Source organism: Macaca mulatta, chromosome X, assembly GCF_049350105.2.
Source record: "Macaca mulatta isolate MMU2019108-1 chromosome X, T2T-MMU8v2.0, whole genome shotgun sequence".
Classification (NCBI taxonomy): Eukaryota; Metazoa; Chordata; class Mammalia; order Primates; family Cercopithecidae; genus Macaca; species Macaca mulatta.
Genome location: NC_133426.1, coordinates 156,289,694 through 156,303,038, shown reverse-complemented (window position 1 = coordinate 156,303,038; position 13,345 = coordinate 156,289,694). Strand labels below are relative to the sequence as shown.

Sequence of the window (13,345 nt, the reverse complement as noted above, 5' to 3'; positions counted from 1 at the left end):
CTTTCATAATCTTGACACCTTGAAGAGCACTGATCAGTTATTTTATATAATGTACCTCAACAGTTTTCCCATTAATGTCCTTTTCCTGTTCCAGGATGCAATCCAGAATATTATGTTGCATTTAGTCATCATATCTTCTTATTTGCTTCCAATCTATGGAAATTTATTAATGTTTCCTTGTGTTTCATGATCTCAATAATTTTAAAGATAAATAGTCAAGTACTTTGTAGAATATCCCCCAATTTGGGTTTGTGTAATGTTTTCTCATAATTAGACTGGGATTATATATTTTGGGGAAGGAAAGCAGAAGTGAAGTGCATTTCTTATCACACAGCATAAGGGGTTCAAGATATGAACATAAACTTACCAGTGATGTTAGTCTTGATTCCTTGGTTAAGGAGATTTCTGCCAGGTTTCTCCACTGTAAGCTACTTTAAGAAGTATTTTATCGATGTAATTGTAGAATCAGATGAAGTTGTAAATGTAATAGAGAGGTCCTGTGAAATCCTCACTCAATTTTTCCCAATGGATACATCTTATGTAACTATAGTACTATACCAACACCAGGAAATTGACATTGGTGCAAAGTATTTGTGTAATTCTATGCCATTTAATCACATCTGTATTCTTGTAACCACCACTGCAATCCAGAAACGGAACTATTCCCACTACAAATATCTTCCTTATGCTACCTCTTTATAGTTACAACTCCCCTCACCAACACCCCTAACCTTTGTACAGCACCAATCAGTTCTCCATCTTTTTAATTTTATCATTTTTGAGAATATTATATAAATGGAATCAATCAGTATATGACTGGAAGGATAATGGCTGTGCTGCAGTCAAGTATAGGCTGAGGTACACATCCTGCACTGAATGACAGTGAGATTGGAGCACAGGCACACAATCCCATGCATTATATAATCACAGCTATGTAGCCATAACATGGGAGGGTTCATCACCTGGCTCTGAGCCATTATTGTCTGTGAGGTGCATAAATGCAGCACTGACAGTGTGGGGAAACTGCTGAATAAAGCCATGTCCCACCTACCTGGAACCTAACAGTGACCTTTTGAGATTGCCTTTTTTCACTCAGCATAATGCCAATGAGATCCATCCAAGTTGTATGTATCAGTAGTTCATTCTTTTTTTTTTTTTTTTTTTTAATCACTGAGTAGTATTCCATGGTATGGATGTACCATAATTTTTTTTAACTATTCACCTATTAACCAAACACCTGGGTTGTTTCTGTTTTTTGATCATTGAAAACAACTCTGCTATGAACATTCATGTACAGGTTTTTGTATGGATGTATGTTTTCATTTCTCTGAGATACACACCCAGTAATATGATTGCTGAATAGTATAGTAGGTGTATCATTAGTTTTGTAAGAAACCAATAAGCCATTTTCCAGAGTGGTCATACCATCACCCATAAGCAATGTAGAATGATCCATGCATGGAGCTATAGTGATATCACATTATGGTATTAACTTATATTTCTTTAATGGTTAGTGATGTTGATTGAACAACTTTTCATGTGCCTATTTGCCATCTGTATATCCTCTTCAGTGAAATGTCTGTTGCTGTTTGTTGCTTATTTTCTAATAGGATTTTTTTATTCTATTGAGTTTTGAGAGTTATTTATATATTCTTTGTTGGATATGATTTACAAATACTTTCTTCCAGTTTATAGCTTGTATTTTCATATTTAAAAGGATCTTCCATAAAAACTTCCACAGAAAGTTTTTAACTTTGATGAGTTCCAATTTATCAACTACTTTTTCCTTTTATGGATCATGCTTTTGGTGTCAAGTCTAAGAATCTGTTGCCTAGCCTTAGATCTGGAAGATTTTCTCCAGTTTTCTAAAATATGTTTAGTTTTATGTTTTACAAACTTACATGATCCATTTTGGGTAAATGTCTACATAAGGTGTAAGGCTTAAGTTGAACTTTCTTTGTTTTGCCTATGAATGTCCAGTTGTTCCAACACAGCACCATTTGTTGAAAAGTCTATCCTTCCTTCATTGAATCACCTTTGCATCTTTGTTAAAATTCAGTTGGGAATATTTATATGGGTCTATTTCTGGGTTCTCTATTCTGTTCCATTGATCTATATATCTAACCCATCTGGCAATACTGCATGGTCTTGGTTACCATAGCTATATAGTTAGCCTTAATGTTAGATACACTGATTCCTCCACCTTTATTACTTTTTCAAAATTGTTCTAGCTATTCTAGGACCTGTGTCTTTTCATATAAATTTTGGAATATTACTCTAAGTTCTGACAAGATCGTGGAAATCATCACTCCCATCCTGACAAGAAGCAGCAGGACAAACTTAAAATCAATGACTTTTCATGAATCCTTCAGACAAATGAGGTTGTAGGGAAATCTGAAGAGTCAGGAACATCCAGAGAGACATAGCTGCAATTTGCTTGCTTGGACCGGAGTCACTGGAGTCATAAACTAGTAGGACTACCAAAACTGGCAATTTGAACAAATTGCTGGAGGCTGAGTGTAGACTACTATGAGAATGACAAATTGAGGATTGCAGGCATAGGGAAAACCCCAACATTTTGTTGTCTTTACCTTCAAAAAAATCCAATAAGTTCTTACAGTAAAGATGAGTAAAATTATCTTGTGAATCTGTCGGTGAGAGTAAAAAATAATCGTTGTGAAATATGCCCAGAACCTTCCCCTTAACATTGGACAACTTTACACGGGAAAATATTTTTCTAGGGTCTTATCTGAGCTGGGGAAGGGCATTGCTCCTACCTACTCCAGTCCCCTCTAGCAAAACTGCAGAAAACCAAAGGAAAAAAACCTTGAAAGACAAGAGACAGACAGAAAACAACTTATAAAGTAATAAGGAAAAGAATCACATCAGGCTTCTCAAGGAAACATGCAAAAAAGAAGAGAGTAGAGTGAAATATTTAGTCTTGAAAGAAAAAAAAAAAAACCACCAACCCACAATTCTATATCCAGTGAAAGTATCCTTCAGAAGTGAAAGTGAAGTGAAACAGTTTTCTCAGAAAAACAAAACAAAAACCGACAGAAATGAAAACCAACTGGCCCTGCAAGAAATGTTAAAAGGAGTTCTTCAGGGGGAAAAAGTTACAGTGATCAGAAACTCAGTCCTACAGAAAAAAAGGATGAGTGTAGACTGTTGGAGAAGGAATATATGAAGGTAAAATAAAATCTTTTATTTATTTTTCTAATTCTTAGCTGATCTAAAAGAACACTTTTTTTTTTTTTTTTTTTGAGACGGAGTTTTGCTCTTGTTGCCCAGCCTGGAATGCGATGGCACGATCTTGGCTCACCGCAACCTCCATCTACCAGGTTCAAGCGATTCTCCTGCCTCAGCCTCCCGAGTAGCTGGGATTACAGGAAAGCGCCACCACACCCAGCTAATTTTGTATTTTCAGTAGAGACGGGGTTTCTCCATGTTGGTCAGGCTGGTCTCAAACTCCCAACCTCAGGTGGTCCGCCCGCCTCGGCATCCCAAAGTGCTGAGATTACAGGCGTGAGCCACCATGCCCGGTCCAAAGATAACTGTTTAAAGTAACAATAACAACAATGTATTGGTTGATTATAGCATATGGATAAGTGAAATAAATAGCAATGTCACAGAGGATTGGAGGGAAGATTTGATAATACTCTGTTATGAGGCACCTGCACTATATGTAAAGTATTATAGTGTTATTTGAAGGTAGACTCGTAGTTAGCAATGTATATTTTAAACTGTAGGGCAACCACTAAAAAATTTAAAAGAAGTATAATTGATATTGTAAGAAAAGAGATAAAATAGAATTATATAAAATATCAATTTAAAAAGAGAAGGCAGACAAGAGTTGGGATATGAAAATGAAAAATACAATAAATAGAAAATAGTTACAAATGTAATCCATATTAATCTAACTATATTAATAATAACTTTAAATTTGGGTGACCTTAAGGCATCAATTAAAACAGAGGGGATAAAAAAATCAAACAAGACACAGCTATATCTTTTCTCCAAGAAATCTACTTTCAATATAAAGACATATGTAAAAATACAGAGATGGAGAAAGATATACCAGTCTAACATAAAAGAAAACTGGAGTATCTATATTAATTTCAGACAAAGCAGAATTAAGAACAAGGAAGATTATCAGGAATAAAGAGGGGCATCATACAAATTTTAGAACAAGTTTACCTACAAACAAACTTTGTTGAAATTTTGATTAAAATTGCATTAAACCTGTAGATCAATTTGGGGCAGATTTGACAACTTCACTGGGTTGAGACTTCCAATCCACACACACAGTATTTCTCTCCATTAATTTAAGTCTTCCTGATTTATTTCATCAGCATTTTGTAATTTTTGGCATACATATCCTGTACATATTTTGTTACATTTTGTTGTTTATATCCAAATATTTCATTTTTTTGTAGCAATTGTAAATGGTAATGTGTTTTGAATTTTGGGTTTGATGTGTTCACAGTTAGTATTTGAAAATGTAGTTGATTTTTGTGGGCTGACATTGTGTTTTGCAACCTTATTGAACTCAATTATTAACTCTAGAAGTTTTATTGTAGATTCTTTGGGATTTTCTACATAGACAATCATGCCATCTGCAAATTGGGAGAGTTTTACTTTGTCTTTTCCAATTCAAGTGCTTATTATTTCTTTTTCTTGCTTTATTATACTGGCTAGAATTTCTAGTACTATACTACATTGAATAAGAATGATGAGAGCACCTGTTCTTGCCTTGTTTCTGATCTTAGTGTATTTTTCACTTTTTCTGATGCAAGCGTTTACTGCTATATGTTTCCCTCTCAATATTCCTTTAGCTGTGTCCCACAAGTTTTGATATGTTGTATTTTTATTTTCACTCTGATTAATTTATTTTTTGCTCCATGGATTATTGAGAAGCATGCTGCTTTGTTTCCAGGTGTTTGGATATTTTCCTGGTATCTTTCTGTTGATTTCAATTCTTCTAAACTTCTTGAAGTTGCTCTATGGTCTAGTATATAGTTTATCTTGGTATATGTTTCATGGATGCTTGAAAAAAATGTATATTCTGCTGCTGTGAGGTGGAGGTTTTTATAAACACTATATTCTGTTGGTTAATAGTCTTGTTGAGTTCTTTTACATCTTTGCTGACTTTCTAATTGTTCTATAAGTTGTTGAGAGAGGAGTTTGAAGACTCCCACTATAATTGTGAATTTATCTGTTTTCAATTCTATTGAATTTTGCTTCACATATTTTGCAGCTCTGTTTTTGGCACACACCCATTTAGGATTGCTGTCTTCTTGATTCACTGACCATTTAATCATTATTTAATGACCCTGTCTATCTTAGTAATTTTCTTTGTTCTTACGTCTATTTACCTAATGTTAACATAGCCATTCCCACTTTCCTTTGAATAATATTGGGGTGATATATCTTTTTACTTTCAACTTACTTATATATTAAATAGAAAATATAAATAGTAAATAGTAAAACTACTAAATTTCCCTTTCATGCTTTATTAGAACTGAGTTAGAAAGTCCAGCTCACACTCGATGAAGGGGAATTTATCTCTACTACCTGTAGGGTGGAGTATCAAATAATTTGTGAACACATATTAAAACCACCATAGTAATTAACACAAATTTGGGAGCTAATAGTTTGTAGCTATGTAAATATCTTGTCCTCTGAAATTATTACTGTGGTGTATTCTCTCTCTCATTACCTATTTCTCTAAGAAAGTCTAATTCTTTTTAACTGAGAATGGTATTTAGGAAACAAGATGTAGTTCTAGGTAAGCTTCATTCTACTTCAGTGTTCTGCTTCTAGGCCCTCTCAGTGGACAGAGCTCTGAAATACAGTCAACCTTCAGTATCCACAGAGGACTGGTTCCAGAACTCCCTGTGGATACCAAAATCCATGTTGGATACCATGAATGCCCAAGTGCCTTATATTAAATGGTGTAGTATTTGCATATAAATTACACACATCCCCTTGTATACTTTAAATCCTCTCTAGATCACTTATAATAGCGAATATAATGTAAATGCCATGTCAGTAGTTGTTAGACCATATTGTTTTTCCTTTGTATGTTTTTTTATTGTTATGTTGTTATTTTTTTTATTGCTTTTTCCCCCAAATACTTTAATCCACAGTTGCTTGAACCCACGAATGCAGAATCTACGGATATGGAGGGACAACTATATACATATACATATACACAGATACATATCCAAGAATACATCTGCTGAATATTTGTGTCCCTCCAAAATTTATATGTTGAAATCTTATTCCTAATGTGTTGGTATTAAGAGGTGGGTCCTTTTGGGAAGTGATTAAGTGATAAGGGCAGAAACCTAATGAATGCGATTAGTGGCCTTATAAAAGAGGTCTAAAGGAGCTTCTTAGCTCCTTACCCCTTCCACCATGTAAGGACACAGCAAGAAGGCACCATCTATGAAGCAAAGAACCCTCACCAGACACAGAATCTGCTGGCCCTTTGATCATGGACCTCCCAGACTCTAGAACTGTGAGCAATATATTTCTATTGTTTATAAATTACCCAGTCTAAGGTACTCTGTTATAGTCCCCTGAACAGACTGTGACAACACCGTATCAACATTCATTTCTGTATCTACTTATCTTTACAGATAGACAGACAGACATATTTACTGGTTTTTCATATGGATCTCTCTGACGCTAATCTAGTACCACAGGGTTTAATTCTAGCTTTTGCTCTTTGCTTATTTCTACTTTCTTTCTACAACAGATTCTCTGGACTGCCTTTAAAAATGCAGATGCCTAGAGCCCTATCCAATGCCAATTAATTTGGATACATCCATGTATTTTAAATATAACCCCAGACAAGACTGGATATGTAATTTGTGGGGCCCAGTGCAAAATGAAAATGTGGTGTGCCTTGTTCAAAAAAAACTTTAAAGTGCCTTTAAAGGTACTAAAATATAACGATGTTGTCCTTTCTTCTGTGGTTTCTCATTCAACCTGCCATAGTGTTTCCTCTTTGCTATTCAATGTCATTCTAAGTAAAGAAAAAGTAAAATTTTAAATCATTAATAGATATTTTACTGTTCATCTTTATATTGTATGACACAGTGATATCTTAAATTAAAATATCAGAGCATTTAACTCCTATGCAGAATCACCAAAACTGTACAATTTGTACTTCATACTTCATCTCTGGAAGGTGCCTTGAGCTGGCTGGAAGAGACTAATGCAAGTCAGATTCAGGAAGGTTGGAAGGAGAAAGAGAGGGTCTCTCCAGACATGAAGCAGGCCCAAAGGACACTCTCTTGGGCATGGGGATATTCATGGGCTGAGGGTAGACCCTTAAAGGCACCCAGGAGTCCCACCCAGTGACTTGTATCTTGTGTGTGTGATTGGGCCTGACAACTATTGGGTCCTCCCTTCCACCACTCACCAGACTGACATGCCGTGCCTTATCAGAAGGCAAGGAAATTGAGCTTTAGCATCTCTCTTCCCATGGGCCCACCATCCCATCCCACAGAAGACAGGCAACTCCCAAGGATATTACAACCTCTTTACTAGGGTACACTTAGGTACTTAAATCAGGGATGGACAAGAGGCTTGCTGCCACTGTGTTTCCCACTGAGTACCTGGTGCTGTGAGACAGGAGCAGAGATGATCGATGTCATGCCCTACTTAGAGGGGCTGCAGGGTGCATGCATCTGATCCTGACTCTCCCAACATCCAGGCTCCTGCTGGGGATGGATGAACAAGTATGAGAAAGGGGGGCCCAGGTAAGGCCAAGGGTACCAGAAATCAAGGGAGTGGTGGCCAAAAACTCATCCTGGAGATATGGGCAGTTGGTAGGAGGCAGACCCATATGTGAATCAAGATTTCAAGCCCCCAGTACATGCTTCATTGTCTCATTATACTTCACTTACAAAACACAGGTTCGAAGATAAAAATTACTAAGTTTCAAATGGAAACTACAGAGCATTAATTTCCCAGCATGGCCCTCCCTTCTGAGCAAGGGGTCCTGTGTAAATGCACTGGTCACATGTCTATTAAGCTGGTTCTGATCTCTGGAGATCCTAATGTGCAATCATGGTTGAGAATACTGAGCTACATACTATAAAAATAGGTGGTCAGGTTGGTTTTGCTCAAACTCTCAGGCTGCCAGAGCTTCCATAGAAAATAATGGATGGAGACACTGACCTAACAGTTGCTGAGAGGAGATCAAACTGGGTATCATTGCCTAAGGCAGTGGCATTATAGTGATCACAGTAAGTAAGCAGAAAGGTCAAGCCCTCAGTTTTGAAGAAAATCTCTAATTATCTCTTCCTCTCAGAGCCCATGGTCCTCTCTCAGTGCCTGCCGGTTGCAGGTTGGCCTGCCCTGCCCAATGTGAGGGATTTTAAGACACAAGTTATACACATCTAATCAAATTGCAGGTGCCAGATAAGCCACCGAGGCTACCTTTCCCAGACTCTTCTCCTCTCATTTATTTTACCTACCAGCAGGCCAAGAAAGTACCTCAGGCTGCTCCAGGCAGTCACCTGGGTCCTGGGTTCAGTGTTCATCAGTCAAATTCCAGAACTAGAATACAGAAACCCTCTCACCTTTGGCCCCCAGCATGATCAAGCTCCTCAAGGGCCTTCTTTCTTTGTTATTCAATCTCGACTCTTTTTAGAACCTTTTAGCCTGTGTCAACTGCTTGGCACATAGCAGGCACTCACTCAATGGTTGCAGCCTGATGGATTGGCTCACTTTTGGCTTGCTCATGGAACAGTTCTTACATTCTCTCCCCTAGCTTCCATTGCCTTCTTTGGCTCCTCATTCAGGCAAAATGCCTTCCACCTCTCAGCATTCTCTCTCTGACCTTTCCCTAGTATTCAAATGTACCTTTATGATACCAGTATAACTGCATTTACATTACAGGGCAAAGAGAAGTAAAATGAGTATATATTTGGAGATTTATCACAGGCCCTTTCTGACACCACAATCAAGTAGGGTTTATCACAAGATTGTAAGGTTGCTTCAATAATAGAATAATTCAATTGATATAACTGATCATACTAACAGTCTAAAAAAGCCACGTAATTGTAGCAATTGATATAGAAAAAGCACTTGACAAAAGCCAACATCCATTAATTATTAAAAATAAATCTCAGCAAACTAGAAATAGAAGTAAACTTTCTCAACTTTAAAGAACGTCTCCAAAAAACCTACAGATAACATCATACTTAATGGTGAAAATCTAAATGTTTTCTCCTGAAGGCTGGTAACAATGTAAGACATCCACTCTTACCACGTATTCCATATCATTATGGAAGTCTTAGCCAATGCAGTAAGGCAAAAATCAATCAATAAAAGGCACACATATCAGAAAAAAAGAAAGAAAACTGTTTGTAAACAGCATGACTATCTACACAGAAAATCTCAAGAAATCTAAATAAAAACTCCTAAAAATAAGTGAGTACTATCAAGGTGATGGAAAACAAGTCAACACACAAAAATCAAGCATATTTCTATATACTTGCAAAGCACCACTGAAAACCAAAATTTAAATGTGTGTGTGTGTGTGTGTGTATATATATAATTTATAATAGCTCAAAACAAATTTAAATACTTAGGTATAAGTGTAACAAAATATGTACAGATTCTTCATCCTGAGAACCATAAAACCCTGATGGAAGAAATCAAAGAAGATTTAAATAGAGTTATACCATGCTTATGGACTGAAAGAAACAGCATAATTTAATGCAATTTCAATCAATATCCCATAGAACTTTTTGTATTTACAGATAAGTGGAATGTCAAATTTATATAAAAAGCAAAGGAACTAAAAGAGCTAAAACAATTTTTTAAAAAAAGAATAAAACTGTAGAAATAACATTATCTGATTTTAAGACTTACTGTATATACACAGTAATCGAGACGGTGTGGTATTGTCAAAGGAAAGGACACATAGATTAATAAAACAGAAAACAGAGTATAAAAATGGCTCACATAAATATGGCCAACTCATTGTTGACAAAAATGCAAAAGCATTTCAATGGAGAAATATGTTTTTTCAACAAATGGTACTGAAATCATTGTAAAACAGTATGAAAAAAAATAACATCAACCTAATCTTACACCTTATACAAAAATTTACTCAACGTGGATTATAGATCTAAACATATAACATAAAACAATAAAATGTTTAGAAAAAAATAGGAGAAAATTTTCCTGACCTTGAGTTACTTGAAGAGTACTTAGATATGACATCAAAAGCATGATCCATAAAAACAGAAGTTGATAAATTGGACTTTATCCAAATTAAAAAATTTTGTTCAGTGAAATACACTGTTAAGAGAATGAAAAGACTAGCTATAGACTAGAAGAAAATATTTTCAAATCACATATCTTACAAAGGTCTTTTATCTAGAATATAATAAAAAACTCTCAAAACTCAATAGTAACAAAAAAGTTCAGTTAGAAAATGGGGAAAATACATCAAGAGACATTTCAACAAAGATGTGTAGATAGCAAATAAGTACATGATATTTTCAACACTGTCAACTATTAGAAAAATGCAAATTAAATCTGTGATGAGATAGCACTGCATAGTTGCATAGTTGCAAAAGAGACCTCATGGCCTTCAAAGCCTAAAATATTTACTTTCTAGGGCTTTACAGAAGCACTAAAATATGCACTTATCCACAGTGTTCTCAACACATGTGGTGGGCTACAAACAAACGCTGAGTCTACATTTCATGTATGGCTGTCAGGTCTGATCAGAACTCTTATCAGCATTGGACAGTATAGGAATTGCACAGCATTAGAGCCCAGGGTTTGCCCTCAGCTTAAACACAATCTTCCACCTGCCCCTGCCACTTGTTACTATGTAAACACCTCTTTACCCTTTAGGACTTAGCCCAAGCACCACCTCTTCCTGAAGTCTTCTCTGACCATTCATTCCCACTCCAAGCTGGGAAAGGAACCTTCTCTTTATTCCCATGATACCCTCTGCATGCCTTTGTCACTTTGAAATAGTTATTTGCTATGGTCTGAATGTTTGTGTCACTCCCAAATTCATGTTGATACCTAATCCCCAAAGCAATAATATTAAGAGATGGGACTTTTAGGAGGTGATTAGGTCATGAGGGTGGATCCTCATGAATGGGATTAGTGCTCTTATAAAAGAGTGCTCAGAGAGTTTATTAGCCTCTTGCCCTTTTCACCATGTGAATATGCAGCAAGAAGGGACCATCTATGAAGGAGAGAGCCTTCACTAGACAACTGAACCTGCTGGCACCTTAGTTTTGGACTTTCAAGCCTCAAGAACTGTTAGTGATAAATTTATGTTATTTATAAATTTTCCAGTCTAAGAAATGTTGTTATAGCAGCCCAAATGGATTAAGTGTGTCTTATAACTGTTTGCTTGTCCCTCTCTCCAAGAGTATAAGCTCTTTAAGGAAAGGAAAAGTATCAATCTTTCTATCATCACTACTCAGCAATGGTGATAGAAATATAGTGATGGGTATATTTCATAAGTGCTTATTGAATGAATGGACAGATGGTTGGATGAATGGATAGACGCATGCGCGCGCGAGAGAGAGAGAAACTGAGAGCGAGCGGGTAAGTCCATTTCCTAAAGTCACACAAGTTTTAGCCAAATTAGGACATCCCTTAACAGCAATCTCATCATCTCTCTACTGTGGGATTATTTGATATACTCTCTCACCCAAGTCACGTGTATGTATGTGTGTGTGTGTGTGTGTGTGTGTGTGTGTACATGTGTGAATCTACTTTTGTATGATGGTGTGACAAAAGAGGACTTATTTTATCAGCTGCAACCCACAAAAGGAGACACCAAAGCCAGAGCCCAATTATCCTCATTTGATTCAGACCCTCACTGTGATTGTGCATGGTAGCCCCATTGTTAAGGTTGCATACTAACCCTGGATTATTACCTCTTAGCACTCACAAGATCATTCAAATTCCACTTGCCCTCACTGAACATATACTCTATGCCAAACTGAGCGTTGGATACTTTCACATCAAATGCCTCACTGAATCCTATACCAACCCTTGGAGGTAGGTAGTGATCATTACTTCCATTTTAGAATGAGAAAATTGAGGCATGAGTGGTAAACAGAGAACAGATACTCAGCTCAATGGGAAACTAGATAGTAAGGCACTTAAATCTTAATCCCAGATTATGCCATTTTGATTTCCCATTATGAAGCCATGTTATGAGTCAGGGAGTTATTAAAGGTTTAATTAAAGATTTTTGGAAAGAAAAGTTTTCACTGCAATAAGTAGTACTCTAGGTAGGGGAAACCTGGTCATCTGAGTTGATCCTGAATTAGGGGCATTTGCCCAAATCATTGGCTTCCATGCCTGCAAGGTATAAAAGGAGAGATATCACCTGATTAAAGGAAAGACTCTCTGGTTGACCAAGGACCTATGTGTTCTAGTGTATGGATGGGGGAACTCATGGTGTCTGCGTCTGCAGGAGAAGAGATATTCTCAAGAGTTACTTTCAAATTAAGAGATTAAAAAGTGGAAGAAGTAAAACAGAGAAGTGAAGGAAAGAAAAAACACTATAAAATGCCATTTCTTCTGCCTTAGCAAGGTCAGTTCAACACAGTATGTCTCTCCTCTTGCTTCCTTTCTAATTTCACCCCTTAGATCACATATAAAGTATTTAGCTTTATGACTTTTATTAAGACATAATCATTAGTGTAAATCACAAGGTCAAAAAGCCATACACCTTTAGGGAAATCCAACTTGATGTGGTGATCAATAATTTGTGTATTCAGGATCATCAACCCCACTGCACCTTTTAAACATCTATCAAAACTAGTGTTGAAGAATGGAAATACTGCCTTCAATTTTAATAAATCTTATGGCATAAATAATCCAAGCTCAGATAGCATTCTAGTGACAAGATAGACCAAACCAAAATGGACTACACAAGTGTAAAGGCCTTGTGTTAAGAAGAGTTGAACCATATCTCACTCAATGTAAAGGTTTTCATTTGAAGTAGATTTAATGTGGTCCATTCCAAACAGGCCCTTTGCAATTCACTGGGAGCTTTAAGAAAGGTGGGAAACTTTAAAGGCACACTTTATTCAAAAATCCTTTGTTGGACAACTGCATACAAGAATGACAATCATTGGCAAGAATAAAGGTTTTATCTCATTTCCACAGTACATTTTATTTAATATGCCTCCAATCAGCAGTGCTCTACCTCTGGAATTCCAAGCTCAACTTGTATCTAAGCACTGTCAAATGAAAAGGAGATAATAAAATTACTAGTGTGTTGCAAGGTGATTAAATTTACATAATGACTCTGGATTTGATTAAATGCCAGATC

At 36.4% G+C, this 13,345-nt stretch overlaps 1 protein-coding gene across 10 annotated transcripts in view; it reads right to left on the bottom strand.

Annotated features, from left to right (window-relative positions):
* Positions 1-1,142: 1,142 nt before the first annotated feature.
* Positions 1,143-13,345, bottom strand: part of LOC701020 (uncharacterized) — an 87,110-nt gene continuing 74,907 nt past the window's right edge. For 7 of the 10 annotated variants that reach the window (XR_013412635.1, XR_013412636.1, XR_013412637.1 and 4 more), the window contains one exon: positions 12,994-13,253. The gene's annotated coding sequence lies outside the window, so the exon portion shown is untranslated. Of the gene's footprint in view, positions 13,254-13,345 lie in introns of all 10 variants that reach the window. The other 3 variants (XR_013412634.1, XR_013412641.1, XR_013412640.1) reach the window with 3 other exon arrangements.